This window comes from Xenopus tropicalis, chromosome 8 (genome assembly GCF_000004195.4).
Source record: "Xenopus tropicalis strain Nigerian chromosome 8, UCB_Xtro_10.0, whole genome shotgun sequence".
NCBI lineage: Eukaryota > Metazoa > Chordata > Amphibia > Anura > Pipidae > Xenopus > Xenopus tropicalis.
In genome coordinates this window covers 146,740,645-146,759,434 of record NC_030684.2, presented here as the reverse complement: position 1 = coordinate 146,759,434, position 18,790 = coordinate 146,740,645, and the positions used below count along the sequence as shown (strand labels likewise).

General features: G+C 56.5%; 1 protein-coding gene across 1 annotated transcript in view; it reads right to left on the bottom strand.

Annotated features, from left to right (window-relative positions):
• Window positions 1-18,378, bottom strand: part of kcnj10 (potassium inwardly rectifying channel subfamily J member 10) — a gene marked incomplete at its 5' end in the record, with an annotated part of 36,620 nt that extends 18,242 nt beyond the window's left edge. The window contains 1 exon segment of the mRNA NM_001078844.1: window positions 18,169-18,378.
• Between the last annotated feature and the right edge of the window lie 412 nt (window positions 18,379-18,790).

Sequence of the window (18,790 nt, the reverse complement as noted above, 5' to 3'; positions counted from 1 at the left end):
GTGTAACTGGGAAGGGGGGGGGAGGGGGGGTCCCAGTACAGTAGAATCCCAGTTAATGCCCAGGGGCCCGTGTGTAACTGGGAAGGGGGGGGTCCCAGTACAGTAGAGTCCCAGTTAATGCCCAGGGGCCCGTGTGTAACTGGGAAGGGGGGGAGGGGGGTCCCAGTACAGTAGAATCCCAGTTAATGCCCAGGTGCCCGTGTGTAACTGGGAAGGGGGGAGGGGGGGTTCCAGTGCAGTAGAATCCCAGTTAATGCCCAGGGGCCCGTGTGTAACTGGGAAGGGGGGAGGGGGGTCCCAGTGCAGTAGAATCCCAGTTAATGCCCAGGGGCCCGTGTGTAACTGGGAAGGGGGGGAGGGGGGTCCCAGTGCAGTAGAATCCCAGTTAATGCCCAGGGGCCCGTGAGTAACTGGGAAGGGGGGGAGGGGGGGTCCCAGTGCAGTAGAATCCCAATAAATGCCCAGGGGCCCGTGTGTAACTGGGAAGGGGGGGGAGGGGGGGTCCCAGTACAGTAGAATCCCAGTTAATGCCCAGGGGCCCGTGTGTAACTGGGAAGGGGGGGTCCCAGTACAGTAGAATCCCAGTTAATGCCCAGGGGCCCGTGTGTAACTGAGAAGGGGGGGAGGGGGGTCCCAGTACAGTAGAATCCCAGTTAATGCCCAGGGGCCCGTGAGTAACTGGGAAGGGGGGGTCCCAGTACAGTAGAATCCCAGTTAATGCCCAGGGGCCCATGTGTAACTGGGAAGGGGGGTAGGGGGGTCCCAGTACAGTAGAATCCCAGTTAATGCCCAGGGGCCCGTGTGTAACTGGGAAGGGGGGGAGGGGGGTCCCAGTACAGTAGAATCCCAGTTAATGCCCAGGGGCCCGTGTGTAACTGGGAAGGGGGGGAGGGGGGTCCCAGTGCAGTAGAATCCCAGTTAATGCCCAGGAGCCCGTGAGTAACTGGGAAGGGGGGGTCCCAGTACAGTAGAATCCCAGTTAATGCCCAGGGGCCCGTGAGTAACTGGGAAGGGGGGGTCCCAAGTACAGTAGAATCCCAGTTAATGCCCAGGGGCCCGTGTGTAACTGGGAAGGGGGGAGGGGGGGTCCCAGTACAGTAGAATCCCAGTTAATGCCCAGGGGCCCGTGTGTAACTGGGAAGGGGGGGAGGGGGGGTCCCAGTACAGTAGAATCCCAGTTAATGCCCAGGGGCCCGTGTGTAACTGGGAAGGGGGGGAGGGGGGGTCCCAGTACAGTAGAATCCCAGTTAATGCCCAGGGGCCCGTGTGTAACTGGGAAGGTCGGTTCCGACACTAATTACTATAACAATCCATGTTTTGGCTCATTTACATGCTAATGAGAATTGTGAGTAGCCCCTCCCTAAAGCGTTTCTTCCCAGGATGCATCTGACTCCAGTTTGGGGCGGGGCCTAATGATTTATTCAGATGGGGGTGAGCTGCTGTTAGTGGTGCCGGTAACAGAATGTTCCATTGCCCCAGGGCTCATTGGTTAAAGGATAACTAAGGTCTCCCAGCGCGGAGTTAATGCCCTTCCTGCCCCCGGGGCAACTGTTACAGGAGCCGAACAAGAGAAAACTTGTTGCAACCTGTGTCCCAAGCACCTTTCCCAGGTAGAAACATGAAGGGCACAAGTCTGGGAGTAAACAAGGGTACGGGCACCGTAATGCCAGCCATGCCCCCTGTGCCCCTCAGCCTCAGGTACCCCAAATACTGTCTCTCTGGTGTGAAACAGGGCACCGTAATGCCAGCCATGCCCCCTGTGCCCCCCAGCCTCAGGTACCCCAAATACTGTCTCTCTGGTGTGAAACAGGGCACCGTAATGCCAGCCATGCCCCCTGTGCCCCCCAGCCTCAGGTACCCCAAATACTGTCTCTCTGGTGTGAAACAGGGCACCGTAATGCCAGCCATGCCCCCTGTGCCCCCCAGCCTCAGGTACCCCAAATACTGCCTCTCTTGTGTGATACAGGGCACTGTTTCACAGGGGCTAATGCCCAGGAATGCCAGCAATTGCCCATCACACAGGGGCTAATGCCCAGCAATTGCCCATTACACAGGGGCTGATGCCCAGGAATGCCAGCAATTGCCCATTACACAGGGGCTAATGCCCAGGAATTGCTCATTACACAGGGGCTAATGCCCAGGAATGCCAGCAATTGCCCATTACACAGGGGCTAATGCCCAGCAATTGCCCATTACACAGGGGCTGATGCCCAGCAATTTCCCATTACACAGGGGCTGATGCCCAGGAATGCCAGGAATTGCCCATTACACAGGGGCTAATGCCCAGGAATTGCTCATTACACAGGGGCTAATGCCCAGGAATTGCCCATTACATGGGGGCTAATTCCCGGGATTGCCAGCAATGGCCCATTACACAGGGGCTAATGCCCAGGAATGCCAGGAATTGCCCATTACACAGGGGTAATGCCCAGGAATTGCCCATTACACAGGGGCTAATGCCCAGGAATGCCAGCAATTGCCCATTACACAGGGGCTAATGCCCAGGAATTACAGCAATTGCCCATTACACAGGGGCTAATGCCCAGGAATGCCAGCAATTGCCCATTACACAGGGGCTAATGCCCAGGAATGCCAGCAATTGCCCATTACACAGGGGCTAATGACCAGGAATGCCAGCAATTGCCCATTACACAGGGGCTAATGCCCAGGAATGCCAGCAATTGCCCATTACACAGGGGCTAATGACCAGGAATGCCAGCAATTGCCCATTACACAGGGGCTAATGCCCAGGAATGCCAGGGGTCTGGGCCACAGTACAGGGTCTAATGCCCAGGAATGCCAGGGGTCTGGGCCACAGTACAGGGGCTAATGCCCAGGAATGCCAGGGGTCTGGGCCACAGTACAGGGGCTAATGCCCAGGAATGCCAGGGGTCTGGGCCACAGTACAGGGGCTAATGCCCAGGAATGCCAGGGGTCTGGGCCACAGTACAGGGGCTAATGCCCAGGAATGCCAGGGGTCTGGGCCACAGTACAGGGGCTAATGCCCAGGAATACCAGGGGTCTGGCCACAGTACAGGGGCTAATGCCCATGAATGCCAGGGGTCTGGGCCACAGTACAGGGGCTAATGCCCAGGAATACCAGGGGTCTGGGCCACAGTACAGGGGCTAATGCCCAGGAATGCCAGGGGTCTGGGCCACAGTACAGGGGCTAATGCCCAGGAATACCAGGGGTCTGGGCCACAGTACAGGGGCTAATGCCCAGGAATGCCAGGGGTCTGGGCCACAGTACAGGGGCTAATGCCCAGGAATGCCAGAGGTCTGGGCCACAGTACAGGGGCTAATGCCCAGGAATGCCAGGGAGGGACTACAGTACAGGGAGATGGCACAGGATGGGGGGTCAGATCAGGGGGCTGGGGGACAGGGTTCAGAATAGGGGGGCTATTAGAGGAGAGAGATTGGGGTAACTAGGGGATACAGTTCAGGGCTGTTAGTACCGTGCAGGTCGGCTGCCCAAGAGAACCGGAGCCGGCACAGGATGGGGGGGAGGAGGAGGAAGAAAGCCTGAGCCTGTTTGGGGGAGCAGACAGTGGCACTATTGTGGCATTCCGTAGGAGAGGGGCTGAATGGAGCTCCGGCGGCACAAAGACCCATTGACAATGGCAGAGTGATTAGTATTCCCAGGGAGGCCGGCCGGCTGCATCTCCCCCTGCCCAATCCAACAATGGCACAAAGGGGCCCCTCAGGCCGGAACCAGGGGCCCAGCGCTGATTTATACACACAGCCAGGAGCCAACCTGTTCCTGCTGAGTGTAACTGCTTCCTGCTCCGGCCAATTGGCCAACCCTTCTCTATGCAGTCATCCTGGGCATCCGATATACAGAGCAATGCCCCCTGGGTACCATATATACAGAGCAATGCCCCCTGGGTACCGTATATACAGAGCAATGCCCCCTGGGTACCGTATATACAGAGCAATGCCCCCTGGGTACCATATATACAGAGCAATGCCCCCTGGGCATCCTATATACAGAGCAATGCCCCCTGGGTACCATATATAAAGAGCAATGCCCCCTGGGTACCATATATACAGAGCAATGCCCCCTGGGTACCGTATATACAGAGCAATGCCCCCTGGGTACCGTATATACAGAGCAATGCCCCCTGGGTACCATATATACAGAGCAATGCCCCCTGGGTACCATATATACAGAGCAATGCCCCCTGGGTACCGTATATACAGAGCAATGCCCCCTGGGTACCATATATACAGAGCAATGCCCCCTGGGTACCGTTATTACAGAGCAATGCCCCCTGGGTACCGTATATACAGAGCAATGCCCCCTGGGTACCGTATATACAGAGCAATGCCCCCTGGGTACCGTATATACAGAGCAATGCCCCCTGGGTACCGTATATACAGAGCAATGCCCCCTGGGTACCATATATACAGAGCAATGCCCCCTGGGTACCATATATACAGAGCAATGCCCCCTGGGTACCATATATACAGAGCAATGCCCCCTGGGTACCATATATACAGAGCAATGCCCCTGGGAGGTACCATATATACAGAGCAATGCCCCTGGGTACCATATATACAGAGCAATGCCCCCTGGGTACCGTATATACAGAGCAATGCCCCCTGGGTACCATATATACAGAGCAATGCCCCTGGGTACCATATATACAGAGCAATGCCCCCTGGGTACCATATATGGGTACCATATATTGGGTACATATATAAGAGCAATGCCCCTGGGTACCATATATACAGAGCAATGCCCCCTGGGTACCATATATACAGAGCAATGCCCCCTGGGTACCGTATATACAGAGCAATGCCCACTGGGTACATATATACAGAGCAATATGGGTACCATATATAAAGAGCAATGCCCCCTGGGTACCGTATATACAGAGCAATGCCCCCTGGGTACCATATATACAGAGCAATGCCCCTGTGGGGTACCATATATACAGAGCAATGCCCCCTGGGTACCATATATAAAGAGCAATGCCCCCTGGGTACCCAATTGGGTACCGTATGAGCAATGCCCCCTGGGTACCACATATACAGAGCAATGCCCCCTGGGTACCATATATACAGGAGATGCCCCCTGGGTACCATATATAAAGAGCAATGCCCCCTGGGTACCGTATATACAGAGCAATGCCCCTTGGGTACCGTATATACGAGCAATGCCCCCTGGTACCATATATACAGAGCAATGCCCCCATGGGTACCATATATACAGAGCAATGCCCCCTGGGTACCATATATACAGAGCAATGCCCTGGGTACCATATATACAGAGCAATGCCCCCTGCGTACCATATATACAGAGAATGCCCCCTGGGTACCATATATACACAGCAATGCCCCCTGGGTACCATATATACACTGCAATGCCCCCTGCGTACCATATATACAGAGCAATGCCCCCTGGGTACCATATATACAGAGCAACTGCCCCTGGGTACCATATATACACTGCAATGCCCCCTGGGTACCATATATACAGAGACAATGCCCCTGGGTACCATATATACAGAGCAATGCCCCCTGGGTACCATATACAGAGCAATGGCCTGGGTACCGTATATACAGAGCAATGCCCCCTGGGTACCATATATACAGAGCAATGCGCCCTGGGTACCATATATACAGAGCAATGTGCCCTGGGTACCGTATATACAGAGAAATGCCCCCTGGGTACCATATATACAGAGACATGCCCCCTGGGTACCGTATATACAGAGCAATGCCCCTGGGTACCATATATACAGAGCAATGCCCCTGGGGAACCGTATATACAGAGCAATGCCCCTGGGTACCATATATACACTGCAATGGCCCCTGGGAACCTTATATACAGAGCAATGCCTGGTACCATATATACAGAGCAATGCCCCTGGGAACCGTATATACAGAGCAATGCCCCCTGGGTACCATATAAACTGGGGCAATGCCCCCTGGGTACCATATATACAGAGCAATGCCCCCTGAAAGTACCATATATACAGAGACATGCCCCTGGGTACCTTATATACAGAGCAATGCCCCCTGGGTACCATATATACAGAGACATGCCCCCCTGGGTACCGGTATATAACAGAGCAATGCCCCCTGGACCGGTATATACAGAGCAATGCCCCCTGGGTACCATATATACAGAGCAATGCCCCTGGGTACCGTATATACAGAGCAATGCCCCCTGGGTACCATATATACAGAGACATGCCCCCTGGGTACCGTATATACAGAGACATGCCCCCTGGGTACCATATATACAGAGCAATGCCCCCTGGGTACCATATATACAGAGCAATGCCCCCTGGGTACCATATATACAGAGCAATGCCCCCTGGGTACCATATATACAGAGCAATGCCCCCTGTGTACCATATATACAGAGCAATGCCCCCTGTGTATCCGCCCCAGAGTCCAAAGTGGGTCAGTACCTGGGGTAATATTGTACTATTAACCCTTCAGGTGCCAGTGATTGCACAGGGCTGCTATAATAGTACTATTGTGTCTTCATTGTGCCCCCCCCCAGGGTCCAACTATATGCCCCCCCCCTTATATATTTATATATAGTGACCCCCCCTTAGACTGCCCCCCCCCCCCAGTGTAACAACTCCCAACTGGGCCAGCCTTTCCCCATAACTGAGCCCATTCCCTTTATCAGCTTAGTCGCTCTTCCCTGTACTTTCTCTATTTCATTACTGCCCACCCCTTATATATTTATATATAGTGCCCCCCCTAACTGCCCCCCCCCCCCCCCCAGTGTAACCAATCCCAACTGGGCCAGCCTTTCCCCATAACTGAGCCCATTCCCTTTATCAGCTTAGTCGCTCTTCCTGTACTTTCTCTATTTCATTACTGCCCCCTTGATATATTTTATATATAGTGGACCCCCTTAACTGCCCCTCCCCCCCCCCCAGTGTAACCAATCCCAACTGGGCCAGCCTTTCCCCATAACTGAGCCCATTCCTTTATCAGCTTAGTCGCTCTTCCCTGTACTTTCTCTATTTCATTACTGCCCCCTTATATATTTATATATAGTGACAAACCCCCCCTTAACTGCCCCTTCCCCCAAGTGTAACCAATCCCAACTGGGCCAGCCTTTCCCCATAACTGAGCCCATTCCCTTTATCAGCTTAGTCGCTCTTCCCTGTACTTTCTCTATTTCATTACTGCCCCCCCCCCCTTATATATTTATATATAGTGACCCCCCCTTAACTGCCCCTTCCCCAGTGTAACCAATCCCTGCCCCCCATTACAGGAGAGGACCCCAGTAGAGGGTGGGGGTGTGGCCCCGGGGGCCCCAATACAATAAAGGAGTGGGGAGCAGACACAGTATTGCCCCAGGGTTGGCGCTATTGCCCCTGGGTTGGTGCTATTGCCCCAGGGTTGGCGCTATTGCCCCAGGGTTGGCGCTGTTGCCCCAGGGTTGGCGCTATTGCCCCAGGGTTGGCACTATTGCCCCTGGGTTGGTGCTATTGCCCCAGGGTTGGCGCTGTTGCCCCAGGGTTGGTGCTATTGCCCCAGGGTTGGCGCTGTTGCCCCAGGGTTGGCGCTGTTGCCCCAGGGTTGGCGCTATTGCCCCAGGTACCAGATGCCCAGTCTGTGGATCTTTAAATCGCTGCTAAAGTTGAAGCCAGAGCGGGCGCCACGTATTTACTGCTCTTCCTGCTTGTTGCCCTTAGCAACAGATTGCAAGCTCTTACGGTCAGCGGAGTCAGTCTTTTTTTTGTCCTGGCACTAAGGATCCCATACAGGGTCTTCCCCAGCCCTGTACCCGGGGGGGCTGGCATGGCAGTGGGGAGGGCAGATAGGGCAGGTAAGTACCCGGGGGGGCTGGCATGGCAGTGGGGAGGGCAGATAGGGCAGGTAAGTACCCGGGGGGGCTGAGACGCATGGCAGTGGGGAGGGCAGATAGGGGCAGGTAAGTACCCGGGGGGCCCCCCCTGGCATGGCAGTGGGGAGGGCAGATAGGGCAGGTAAGTAAACTCCGCGGGGGGGCTGGCATGGCAGTGGGGGAGGGCAGATAGGGCAGGTAAGTACCCGGGGGGGCGTGGCATGGCAGTGGAGAGGGCAGATGGGGCAGGTAAGTAACCCGGGGGGGGCTTGGATGCAGTGGGGAGTGCAGATAGGGCAGGTAAGTACCCGGGGGCTGGCATGGCAGTGGGGAGGGCAGATAGGGCAGGTAAGTACCCGGGGGGGCTGGCATGGCAGTGGGGAGGGCAGATAGGGCAGGTAAGTACCCGGGGGGGCTGGCATGGCAGTGGGGAGGGCAGATGGGGCAAGTAAGTACCGCGGGGGGGCTGGCATGGCAGTGGGGAGTGCAGATAGGGCAGGTAAGTACCCGGGGGGGCTGGCATGGCAGTGGGAGGGCAGATAGGGCAGGTAAGTACCCGGGGGGCTGGCATGGCAGTGGGGAGGACAGATGGGGCAGGTAAGTACCCGGGGGGCTGGCATGGCAGTGGGGAGTGCAGATAGGGCAAGTAAGTACCCGGGGGGCTGGATGAGTGGGTAGGGCAGATGGGGCAGGTAAGTACCCGGGGGGCTGGCATGGCAGTGGGGAGTGCAGATAGGGCAAGTAAGTACCCGGGGGGCTGGCATGGCAGTGGGAGGGCAGATGGGGCAGGTAAGTACCCGGGGGGGCTGGCATGGCAGTGGGAGGTGGCAAGATAGGAGGTAAGTACCCGGGGGGCTGGCATGGCAGTGGGGAGGGCAGATGGGGCGGTAAGTACTCGGGGGGGCTGGCATGGCAGTGGGGAGGGCAGATAGGGCAGGTAAGTACCCGGGGGGCTGGCATGGCAGTGGGGAGGGCAGATAGGGCAGGTAAGTACCCGGGGGGGCTGGCATGGCAGTGGGGAGGGCAGATGGGGCAGGTAAGTACCGAGGGGGGGCTGGCATGGCAGTGGGGAGGGCGATAGGCAGGTAAGTACCCGGGGGGCTGGCATGGCAGTGGGGAGGGCAGATAGGGCAGGGTAAAGTACGGGGGGGGGGGCTGGCATGGCAGTGGGGAGGGCAGATAGGGCAGGTAAGTACCCGGGGGGCTGGCATGGCAGTGGGGAGTGCAGATAGGGCAGGTAAGTACCCGGGGGCTGGCATGGCGTGGGGAGGGGCAGATGGGGCAGGTAAGTACCGTCCGCAATCGGTCGGGGGGGCTGGCATGGCAGTGGGGGAAGGGCAGATGGGGCAAGTAAGTACCCGGGGGGGTCTTGGCATGGCAGTGGGGAGGCAGAGGGGCAGGTAAGTACCGGGGGGGGCTGGCATTGGAGTGGGGAGTGGCAGATGGGGCAAGTAAGTACCTCGCGGGGGTGGCATGGCAGTGGGGAGTTGCAGATAGGGCAGGTAAGTACCCGGGGGGTCTGGCATGGCAGTGGGGAGGGCAGATAGGGCAAGTAAGTACCCGGGGGGGCCTGGCATGGCAGGTGGGGAGGACAGATGGGGCAGGTAAGTACCCGGGGAGCTGGCATGGCAGTGGGGAGTGCAGATAGGGCAAGTAAGTACCCGGGGGGCTGGCATGGCAGTGGGGAGGGCAGATGGGGCAGGTAAGTACGGGGGGGCTGGCATGGCAGTGGGGAGTGCAGATAGGGCAAGTAAGTACCCGGGGGCTGGCATGGCAGTGGGAGGCGCAGATGGGGCAGGTAAGTACCCGGGGGGCTGGCATGGCAGTGGGGAGTGCAGATAGGGCAGGTAAGTACCCCGGGGGGCTGGCATGGCAGTGGGAGGGCAGATAGGGCAGGTAAGTACCCGGGGGGCTGGCATGGGGCAGTGGGGAGGGCAGATAGGGCAGGTAAGTACCCGTGGGGCTGGCATGGCAGTGGGGAGGGCAGATAGGGCAGGTAAGTACCCGGGGGGGCATGGCAATGGAGTGGGGAGGGCAGATAGGGCAGGTAAGTACCGGGGGGGCTGGCATGGCAGTGGGAGGGCCAGATAGGGCAGGTAAGTACCCGGGGGGGGCTGGCATGGCAGTGGGGAGTGCAGATAGGGCAGGTAAGTACCCAGGGGGCTGGCATGGCAGTGGGGAGTGCAGATAGGGCAGGTAAGTACCCAGGGGGCTGGCATGGCAGTGGGGAGGGCAGATAGGGCAGGTAAGTACCCGGGGGGGCTGGCATGGCAGTGGGGAGGGCAGCAGCAGAGAGATACATGAGAAGGTATGACAGGAGTAGTGGGTACAGGGAACAGACCGGCAGTGAGAGAGAAGGAGTAGTGGGTACAGGGAACAGACCGGCAGTGAGAGTGAAGGAGTAGTGGGTACAGGGAACAGACCGGCAGTGAGAGAGAAGGAGTAGTGGGTACAGGGAACAGACTGGCAGTGAGAGAGAAGGAGTAGTGGGTACAGGGAACAGACCGGCAGTGAGAGTGAAGGAGTAGTGGGTACAGGGAACAGACCAGGGCAGTGAGAGAGAAGGAGTAGTGGGTACAGGGAACAGACTGGCAGTGAGAGAGAAGGAGTAGTGGGTACAGGGAACAGACTGGCAGTGAGCGTAAAGGAGTAGTGGGTACAGGGAACAGACTGGCAGTGAGCGTAAAGGAGTAGTGGGTACAGGGAACAGACTGGCAGTGAGAGTGAAGGAGTAGTGGGTACAGGGAACAGACTGGCAGTGAGCGTAAAGGGAGTTGTGGGGTACAGGGAAACAGACTGGCAGTGAGCGTAAAGGAGTAGTGGGTACAGGGAACAGACTGGCAGTGAGAGTGAAGGAGTAGTGGTACAGGGAACAGACTGGCAGTGAGCGTAAAGGAGTAAGTGGGTACAGGGAACAGACTGGCAGTGAGCGTAAAGGAGTAGTGGGGTACAGGGAACAGACTGGCAGTGAGAGTGAAGGAGTAGTGGGTACAGGGAACAGACTGGCAGTGAGCGTAAAGGAGTAGTGGGTACAGGGAACAGACTGGCAGTGAGCGTAAAGGAGTAGTGGGTACAGGGAACAGACTGGCAGTGAGAGTGAAGGAGTAGTGGGTACAGGGAACAGACTGGCAGTGAGAGTGAAGGAGTAGTGGGTACAGGGAACAGACTGGCAGTGAGCGTAAAGGAGTAGTGGGTACAGGGAACAGACTGGCAGTGAGGAGGAGAGGAGTAGTAGGGGTACAGGGAACAGACTGGCAGTGAGCGTAAAGGAGTAGTGGGTACAGGGAACAGACTAGGCAGTGAGAGTGAAGGAGTAGTGGGTACAGGGAACAGAGACCGGCAGTGAGAGTGAAGGAGTAGTGGGTACAGGGAACAGACCGGCAGTGAGACTGAAGGAGTAGTGGGTACAGGGAACAGACCGGCAGTGAGAGAGAAGGAGTAGTGGGTACAGGGAACAGACCGGCAGTGAGAGAGAAGGAGTAGTGGGTACAGGGAACAGACCTCGGCAGTGAGAGTGAAGGAGTAGTGGGTACAGGGAACAGACTTGGCAGTGAGAGTGAAGGAGTAGTGGGTACAGGGAACAGACTGGCAGTGAGAGTGAAGGAGTAGTGGGTACAGGGAACAGACTGGCAGTGAGAGTGAAGGAGTAGTGGGTACAGGGAACAGACCGGCAGTGAGAGAGAAGGAGTAGTGGGTACAGGGAACAGACCGGCAGTGAGAGAGAAGAAGGAGTAGTGGGTACAGGGAACAGACCGGCAGTGAGAGTGAAGGAGTAGTGGGTACAGGGAACAGACCGGCAGTGAGAGAGAAGGAGTAGTGGTACAGGGAACAGACCGGCAGTGAGAGAGAAGGAGTAGTGGGTACAGGGAACAGACCGGCAGTGAGAGAGAAGGAGTAGTGGGTACAGGGAACAGACCGGCAGTGAGAGAGAAGGAGTAGTGGGTACAGGGAACAGACCGGCAGTGAGAGAGAAGGAGTAGTGGGTACAGGTGAACAGACCGGCAGTGAGAGAGAAGGAGTAGTGGGTACAGGGACACAGACCGGCAGTGAGAGAGAAGGAGTAGTGGGTACAGGGAACAGACGGGCGTGAGAGAGAAGGAGTAGTGGGTACAGGGAACAGACGCGGGCAGTGAGAGAGAAGGAGTAGGGGGTACAGGGAACAGACTGGCAGTGAGAGAGAAGGAGTAGTGGGTACAGGGAACAGACTGGCAGTGAGAGTGAAGGAGTAGTGGGTACAGGGAACAGACCGGCAGTGAGAGAGAAGGAGTAGTGGGTACAGGGAACAGACCGGCAGTGAGAGTGAAGGAGTAGTGGGTACAGGGAACAGACCGGCAGTGAGAGTGAAGGAGTAGTGGGTACAGGAACAGACTGGCAGTGAGAGAGAAGGAGTAGGGGGTACAGGGAACAGACCGGCAGTGAGAGTGAAGGAGTAGTGGGTACAGGGAACAGACCGGCAGTGAGAGAGAAGGAGTAGTGGGTACAGGAACAGACCGACAGTGAGAGTGAAGGAGTAGTATGGTACAGGGAACAGACGCGTGGAGAGAGAAGGAGTAGTGGGTACAGGGACAGACCGGCAGTGAAGAGAAGGAGTAGTGGGTACAGGGACAGACCGCAGTGAGAGTGAAGGAGTAGTGGGTACAGGGAACAGACCGGCAGTGAGAGAGAAGGCGTAGTGGGTACAGGGAACAGACTGCAAGTGAGAGAGAAGGAGTAGTGGGTACAGGGAACAGACCGGCAGTGAGAGTGAGGAGTAGTGGGTACAGGGAACAGACCGGCAGTGAGAGTGAAGGAGTAGTGGGTACACGGGAGACGAGAACGTAGCCGTTAGAGAGAGAAGCGATCGTTAGTAGGGTACAGGGAACAGACCGGCAGTTGCAAGAGTGAGAGGGAGTACTCGGGAGGAAGTAGATGCGGGGGGTCCTGACGCCGGTGGGCGAGTGAGAGGAGAGTAGTGGGTACAGGAACCGACCGGCCAGTGAGCGGAGAGAAGGCGTAGTGGGTACAAGGGAGAAAGACTGGCGAGTGAGAGTGAAGGAGTTTAGTGGGTACATGGAAAGACCGGCGAGTGAAGGAGAAGGAGTAGTGGGTACAGGGAACACACCGGTGGAGTGAGAAGAGAAGGAGTAGTGGGTAACAGAGGGGGACCACACCGGCCAGTGAGGAGAGAAGGAGTAGTGGTACATGGAAACAGACGGGCAGGTGAGAGAAAGGAACGGAGGGTAGTGGTACAGGGAACAGACCCGCGGGCGTGAGAGGAAGGGGAGGTATGTTTGTGGGTACATGGAAAGACGGCAGTGAGGAGAAGGGTAGTGGAGTTACTCAGGGACCAGGAACTGGCGCAGTGAGAGACAGAGAAGGGTAGTAGGAGTACAGGAACCACGACCTGGCAGTGAGAGAGAAGGAGTAGTGGGTACAGGGGGCAGAGGGCAGTGAGAGTGAAGGAGTAGTGGGTAAGGGAACACGCAGGCAGTGAGAGTGGAAGGAGTAGTGGGTACAGGGGTAGAGACCGGGCGATGTGGAGAGAGGAGGAGTGAGTGGGGTAGAGGGAACAGACCGGGCAGGTGAGAGTGAAAGAGGAGTATGGCGAGTACAGGGAACAGACGCGCGATGGGTGGGGCGTGAGGAAGAGAAGGAGTAGTGGGGTAGGGAAACAGACCGGGCAGTGGAGAGAGAAGAGTAGTGGGTACAGGGAACAGACGTGGCATGTGAGAGTGAGGAGTAGTGGTAAATGGAACAGACGTGGGTGAGAGAGAGGAAGGAGTGAGCATGGGTACGAGGAACACACCGCAGTGAGAGAGAGGAGGGTTTCGAGTGAGGTACGGGGAACACACCGGAGCAGTGAGAAGAGAAGATGCGTAATTGGGTACATGGGAAAAGACCGGCTTCAGTGAGAGAGAGAAGGGAGTAGTGGGGTGCAGGAACAGAGCCGGGCAGTGAGAGAGAAGGAGTAAGTGGGTACACTGGAGACGGAGCCTGGCAGGGAGGAGAGAGGAGGTGAAAGGTAGGGATACACGGAGACAGAACTGGCAGTCGCGGAGCACGAGAAGGATGTGGGTACAGGGGGAACGAGGAACGCGGCGTGAGGGAGAGATAGGAGTAGTGGGCTACGAGTCCGCAGGGGAACCACTGGCCGTGAGAGTGAAGGAAGTATGGGTACATGTGGGGATCAAGCTGGCAGAGGTCGGAGAGGGAAGTGAGGATGGAGTAGGGGTACAACTGAACAGGCACTGGCAGTAGGAGAAGGAGTAGTGGGTACACGGGAAAGACCGGCAGCCTGGAGAGAGAGAAGGAGTAGGTGGGTACAGGAAAACTGGACGAGTGGGTGAAAGTGAGTGGGTACAATGGGTGAACAGACTGGCAGTCGGAGAGAGAAGGAGTAGTGGGTACAGGGGAAGCGACAGCGACTCGGAGGTGGAGGAGGAGAGGGAGTAGTATGGGTACAGGGAAGAGCACAGCGGAGGTACGAGAGTGAGTATGTGGGAAGGAGAGACAAAACACAACAGGGTGCAAGTAGGGTAAGGGACGTAGAGTAAAGTGGGGAGAGGTGGGAAAGGAGGAGTAGGTGGAAGACTGGGAAAGACTGGGGCAGTGAGAGCTGAGGAGGGTAGTGGGGTATGCGGGGAAAAAAAAAACAGAAAAAAGAACAGGACTCCCCGCGCGGCACAGTTGTCCAGGGGCGCGGCGAAGAAGAAGAGAAAAAGAAAAGATGCGAGATGGCGGAAGGGAAAAAAAGGGGAAAAAGAAGGTACAGGAGTCGTTTTTTTTTTTTTTTTTTTGGGGAGGGGGTAACGGGAAGAAACAGACCGGCAGTGAGAGAGAAGAGTAGTGGGTACAGGGAACAGACTGGCAGTGAGAGTGAAAGAGTAGTGGGTACATGGAACAGACTGGCAGTGAGAGAGAAGGAGTAGTGGGTACAGGGAACAGAACTGCAGTGAGAGAGAAGGAGTAGTGGGTACAGGGAACAGACCGGCAGTGAGAGAGAAGGATAGTGGGTACAGGGAACAGACCGGCAGTGAAAGTGAAGGAGTAGTGGGTACAGGGAACAGACTGGCAGTGGAGAGAAGGAGTAGTGGGTACAGGGAACAGACCGGCAGTGAAAGTGAAGGAGTAGTGGGTACAGGGAACAGACCGGCAGTGAGAGAGAAGGGTAGTGGGTACAGGGAACAGACCGGCAGTGAGAGTGAAGGAGTAGTGGGTACAGGGAACAGACTGGCAGTGAGAGTGAAGGAGTAGTGGGTAACCGGCAGTGAGAGAGAAGGAGTAGTGGGTACAGGGAACAGACCGGCAGTGAGAGAGAAGGAGTAGTGGGTACATGGAACAGACTGGCAGTGAGAGAGAAGGAGTAGTGGGTACAGGGAACACACCGGCAGTGAGAGAGAAGGAGTAGTGGGTACAGGGAACAGACCGGCAGTGAGAGTGAAGGAGTAGTGGGTACAGGGAACAGACTGGCAGTGAGAGTGAAGGAGTAGTGGGTACAGGGAACAGACCGGCAGTGAGAGAGAAGGAGTAGTGGGTACAGGGAACAGACCGGCAGTGAGAGAGAAGGAGTAGTGGGTACAGGGAACAGACCGGCAGTGAGAGAGAAGGAGTAGTGGGTACAGGACAGACCGGCAGTGAGAGAGAAGGAGTAGTGGTACAGGGAACAGACTGGCAGTGAGAGTGAAGGAGTAGTGGGTACAGGGAACAGACTGGCAGTGAGAGTGAAGGAGTAGTGGGTACAGGGAACAGACCGGCAGTGAGAGAGAAGGAGTAGTGGGTACAGGGAACAGACCGGCAGTGAGAGAGAAGGAGTAGTGGGTACAGGGAACAGACCGGCAGTGAGAGAGAAGGAGTAGTGGGTACAGGGAACAGACCGGCAGTGAGAGAGAAGGAGTAGTGGGTACAGGGAACAGACCGGCAGTGAGAGTGAAGGAGTAGTGGGTACAGGGAACAGACCGGCAGTGAGAGAGAAGGAGTAGTGGGTACAGGGAACAGACCGGCAGTGAGAGAGAAGGAGTAGTGGGTACATGGAACAGACCGGCAGTGAGAGAGAAGGAGTAGTGGGTACAGGGAACAGACCGGCAGTGAGAGAGAAGGAGTAGTGGGTACAGGGAACAGACCGGCAGTGAGAGAGAAGGAGTAGTGGGTACAGGGAACAGACCGGCAGTGAGAGAGAAGGAGTAGTGGGTACAGGGAACAGACCGGCAGTGAGAGAGAAGGAGTAGTGGGTACAGGGAACAGACCGGCAGTGAGAGAGAAGAGTAGTGGGGTACAGGGAACAGACCGGCAGTGAGAGAGAAGGAGTAGTGGGTAGGGAACAGACCGGCAGTGAGAGTGAAGGAGTAGTGGGTACAGGGAACAGAACCGGCAGTGAGAGTGAAGGAGTAGTGGGTACAGGGAACAGACCGGCAAGTGAGAGAGAAGGAGTAGTGGGTACAGGGAACAGACGGCAGTGAGAGAGAAGGAGTAGTGGGTACAGGGAACAGACCGGCAGTGAGAGTGAAGGAGTAGTGGGTACAGGGAACAGACCGGCAGTGAGAGAGAAGGAGTAGTGGGTACAGGGAACAGACTGGCAGTGAGAGAGAAGGAGTAGTGGGTACAGGGAACAGACTGGCAGTGAGAGAGAAGGAGTAGTGGGTACAGGGAACAGACCGGCAGTGAGAGAGAAGGAGTAGTGGGTACAGGGAACAGACTGGCAGTGAGAGTGAAGGAGTAGTGGGTACAGGGAACAGACCGGCAGTGAGAGTGAAGGAGTAGTGGGTACAGGGACAGACCGGCAGTGAGAGAGAAGGAGTATGGGTACAGGGAACAGACCGGCAGTGAGAGAGAAGGAGTAGTGGGTACAGGGAACAGACCGGCAGTGAGAGAGAAGGAGTAGTGGTACATGGGAACAGACCGGCAGTGAGAGAGAAGGAGTAGGTGGTACAGGGAACAGACCGGCAGTGAGAGAGAAGGAGTAGTGGGTACAGGGAACAGCGGCAGTGAGAGAGAAGGAGTATGGGTACAGGGAACAGACCGGCAGTGAGAGAGAAGGAGTAGTGGGTACAGGGAACAGACCGGCAGTGAGAGAGAAGGAGTAGTGGGTACAGGGAACAGACCGGCAGTGAGAGAGAAGGAGTAGTGGGTACAGGGAACAGACCGGCAGTGAGAGAGAAGGAGTAGTGGGTACAGGGAACAGACTGGCAGTGAGAGAGAAGGAGTAGTGGGTACAGGGAACAGACTGGCAGTGAGAGAGAAGTAGTAGTGGGTACAGGGAACAGACCGGCAGTGAGAGTGAAGGAGTAGTGGGTACAGGGAACAGACGGCAAGTGAAAGTGAAGGAGTAGTGGGTACAGGGAACAGACCGACAGTGAGAGTGAAGGAGTAGTGGGTACAGGGAAACAGACCGCAGTGAGAGAGAAGGAGTAGTGGGTACAGGGAACAGACCGGCAGTGAGAGAGAAGGAGTAGTGGGTACAGGGAACAGACCGGCAGTGAGCGTAAAGGAGTAGTGGGTACAGGGAACAGACTGGCAGTGAGCGTAAAGGAGTAGTGGGTACAGGGAACAGACTGGCAGTGAGAGAGAAGGAGTAGTGGGTACAGGGAACAGACTGGCAGTGAGCGTAAAGGAGTAGTGGGTACAGGGAACAGACTGGCAGTGAGCGTAAAGGAGTAGTGGGTACAGGGAACAGAACTGGCAGTGACGTAAAGGAGTAGTGGGTACAGGGAACAGACTGGCAGTGAGAGTGAAGGAGTAGTGGGTACAGGGAACAGACTGGCAGTGAGAGTGAAGGAGTAGTGGGTACAGGGAACAGACTGGCAGTGAGCGTAAAGGAGTAGTGGGTACAGGGAACAGACTGGCAGTGAGAGAGAAGGAGTAGTGGGTACAGGGAACAGACTGGCAGTGAGCGTAAAGGAGTAGTGGGTACAGGGAACAGACTGGCAGTGAGAGTGAAGGAGTAGTGGGTACAGGGAACGGACTGGCAGTGAGCGTAAAGGAGTAGTGGGTACAGGGAACAGACTGGCAGTGAGCGTAAAGGAGTAGTGGGTACAGGGAACAGACTGGCAGTGAGAGTTAAGGAGTAGTGGGTACATAGAACGGACTGGCAGTGAGAGTTAAGGAGTAGTGGGTACAGGGAACAGACTGGCTGGGGAGGCAGAATTATAACAATTTCATGGGGGGTTCTCGTTGCTCAGGGCAGTGAATGTAAGAAAAACACCCCAGTTACCCCCCATGAAGCAAGAAATACATTTCTACAGAAACTAATTGGGGGGCACAGACAGAGCAGCATTTTGGGGTACTCAGGGGGTTATACCATACAAGTTCCATCAGTTGCCCCAGAGCAGGGAAGCAGGGGCACAGGGGGGCAGTACCCGCTCTCTCCTTACCTTGGCAGAAGGTGCCGGGGCAGGGTTGGCACTGTGGGTACAGGGCACACGGAATGTTCCACCCTCCGGCAGCGTCTGGCACCAGTGCCCGCGGGACTCCCCCTTTTATTAGTTTGTCCCAGATCAGATAATGGTCCCCCAGCATCGGGGGCGCTGACCCACTGCCCAGACTGCTGCCCGCTTCCGTCCCTCGGGTCTGAATGAATGAAAGGGAGAGCGCTGCGAAGGGAGGAGAATCCTGAGAGAGACACAGAGAGTCCGAGAGAGTCAGAGAAAGTGAGAGAGAGAGAATGGGAAAGTGAGTGACTGGGGGGGGGGGGAATTAATGTACTGGAAATGAATGGCCGGTCCCGAATCCCATTACTGAGAGAGGGAGGGGGCACAGCACCCACTGGCGGGGGGACCGACCCACGTCAGGCAGGAGGGGTGCATGGGAGAAAGTGGGGTGCACAGGAGGGAGGGGTGCACAGAAGAAAGTGGGGTGCACAGCAGAAAGTGGGGTGCACAGGAGGAGGGGGTGTGCAGGAGTAAGGGGGTGCACAGAAGAAAGTGGGGTGCACAGGAGGGAGGGGGTGCACAGGACAAAGTGGGGTACACAGGACAAAGTGGGGAACACAGGAGG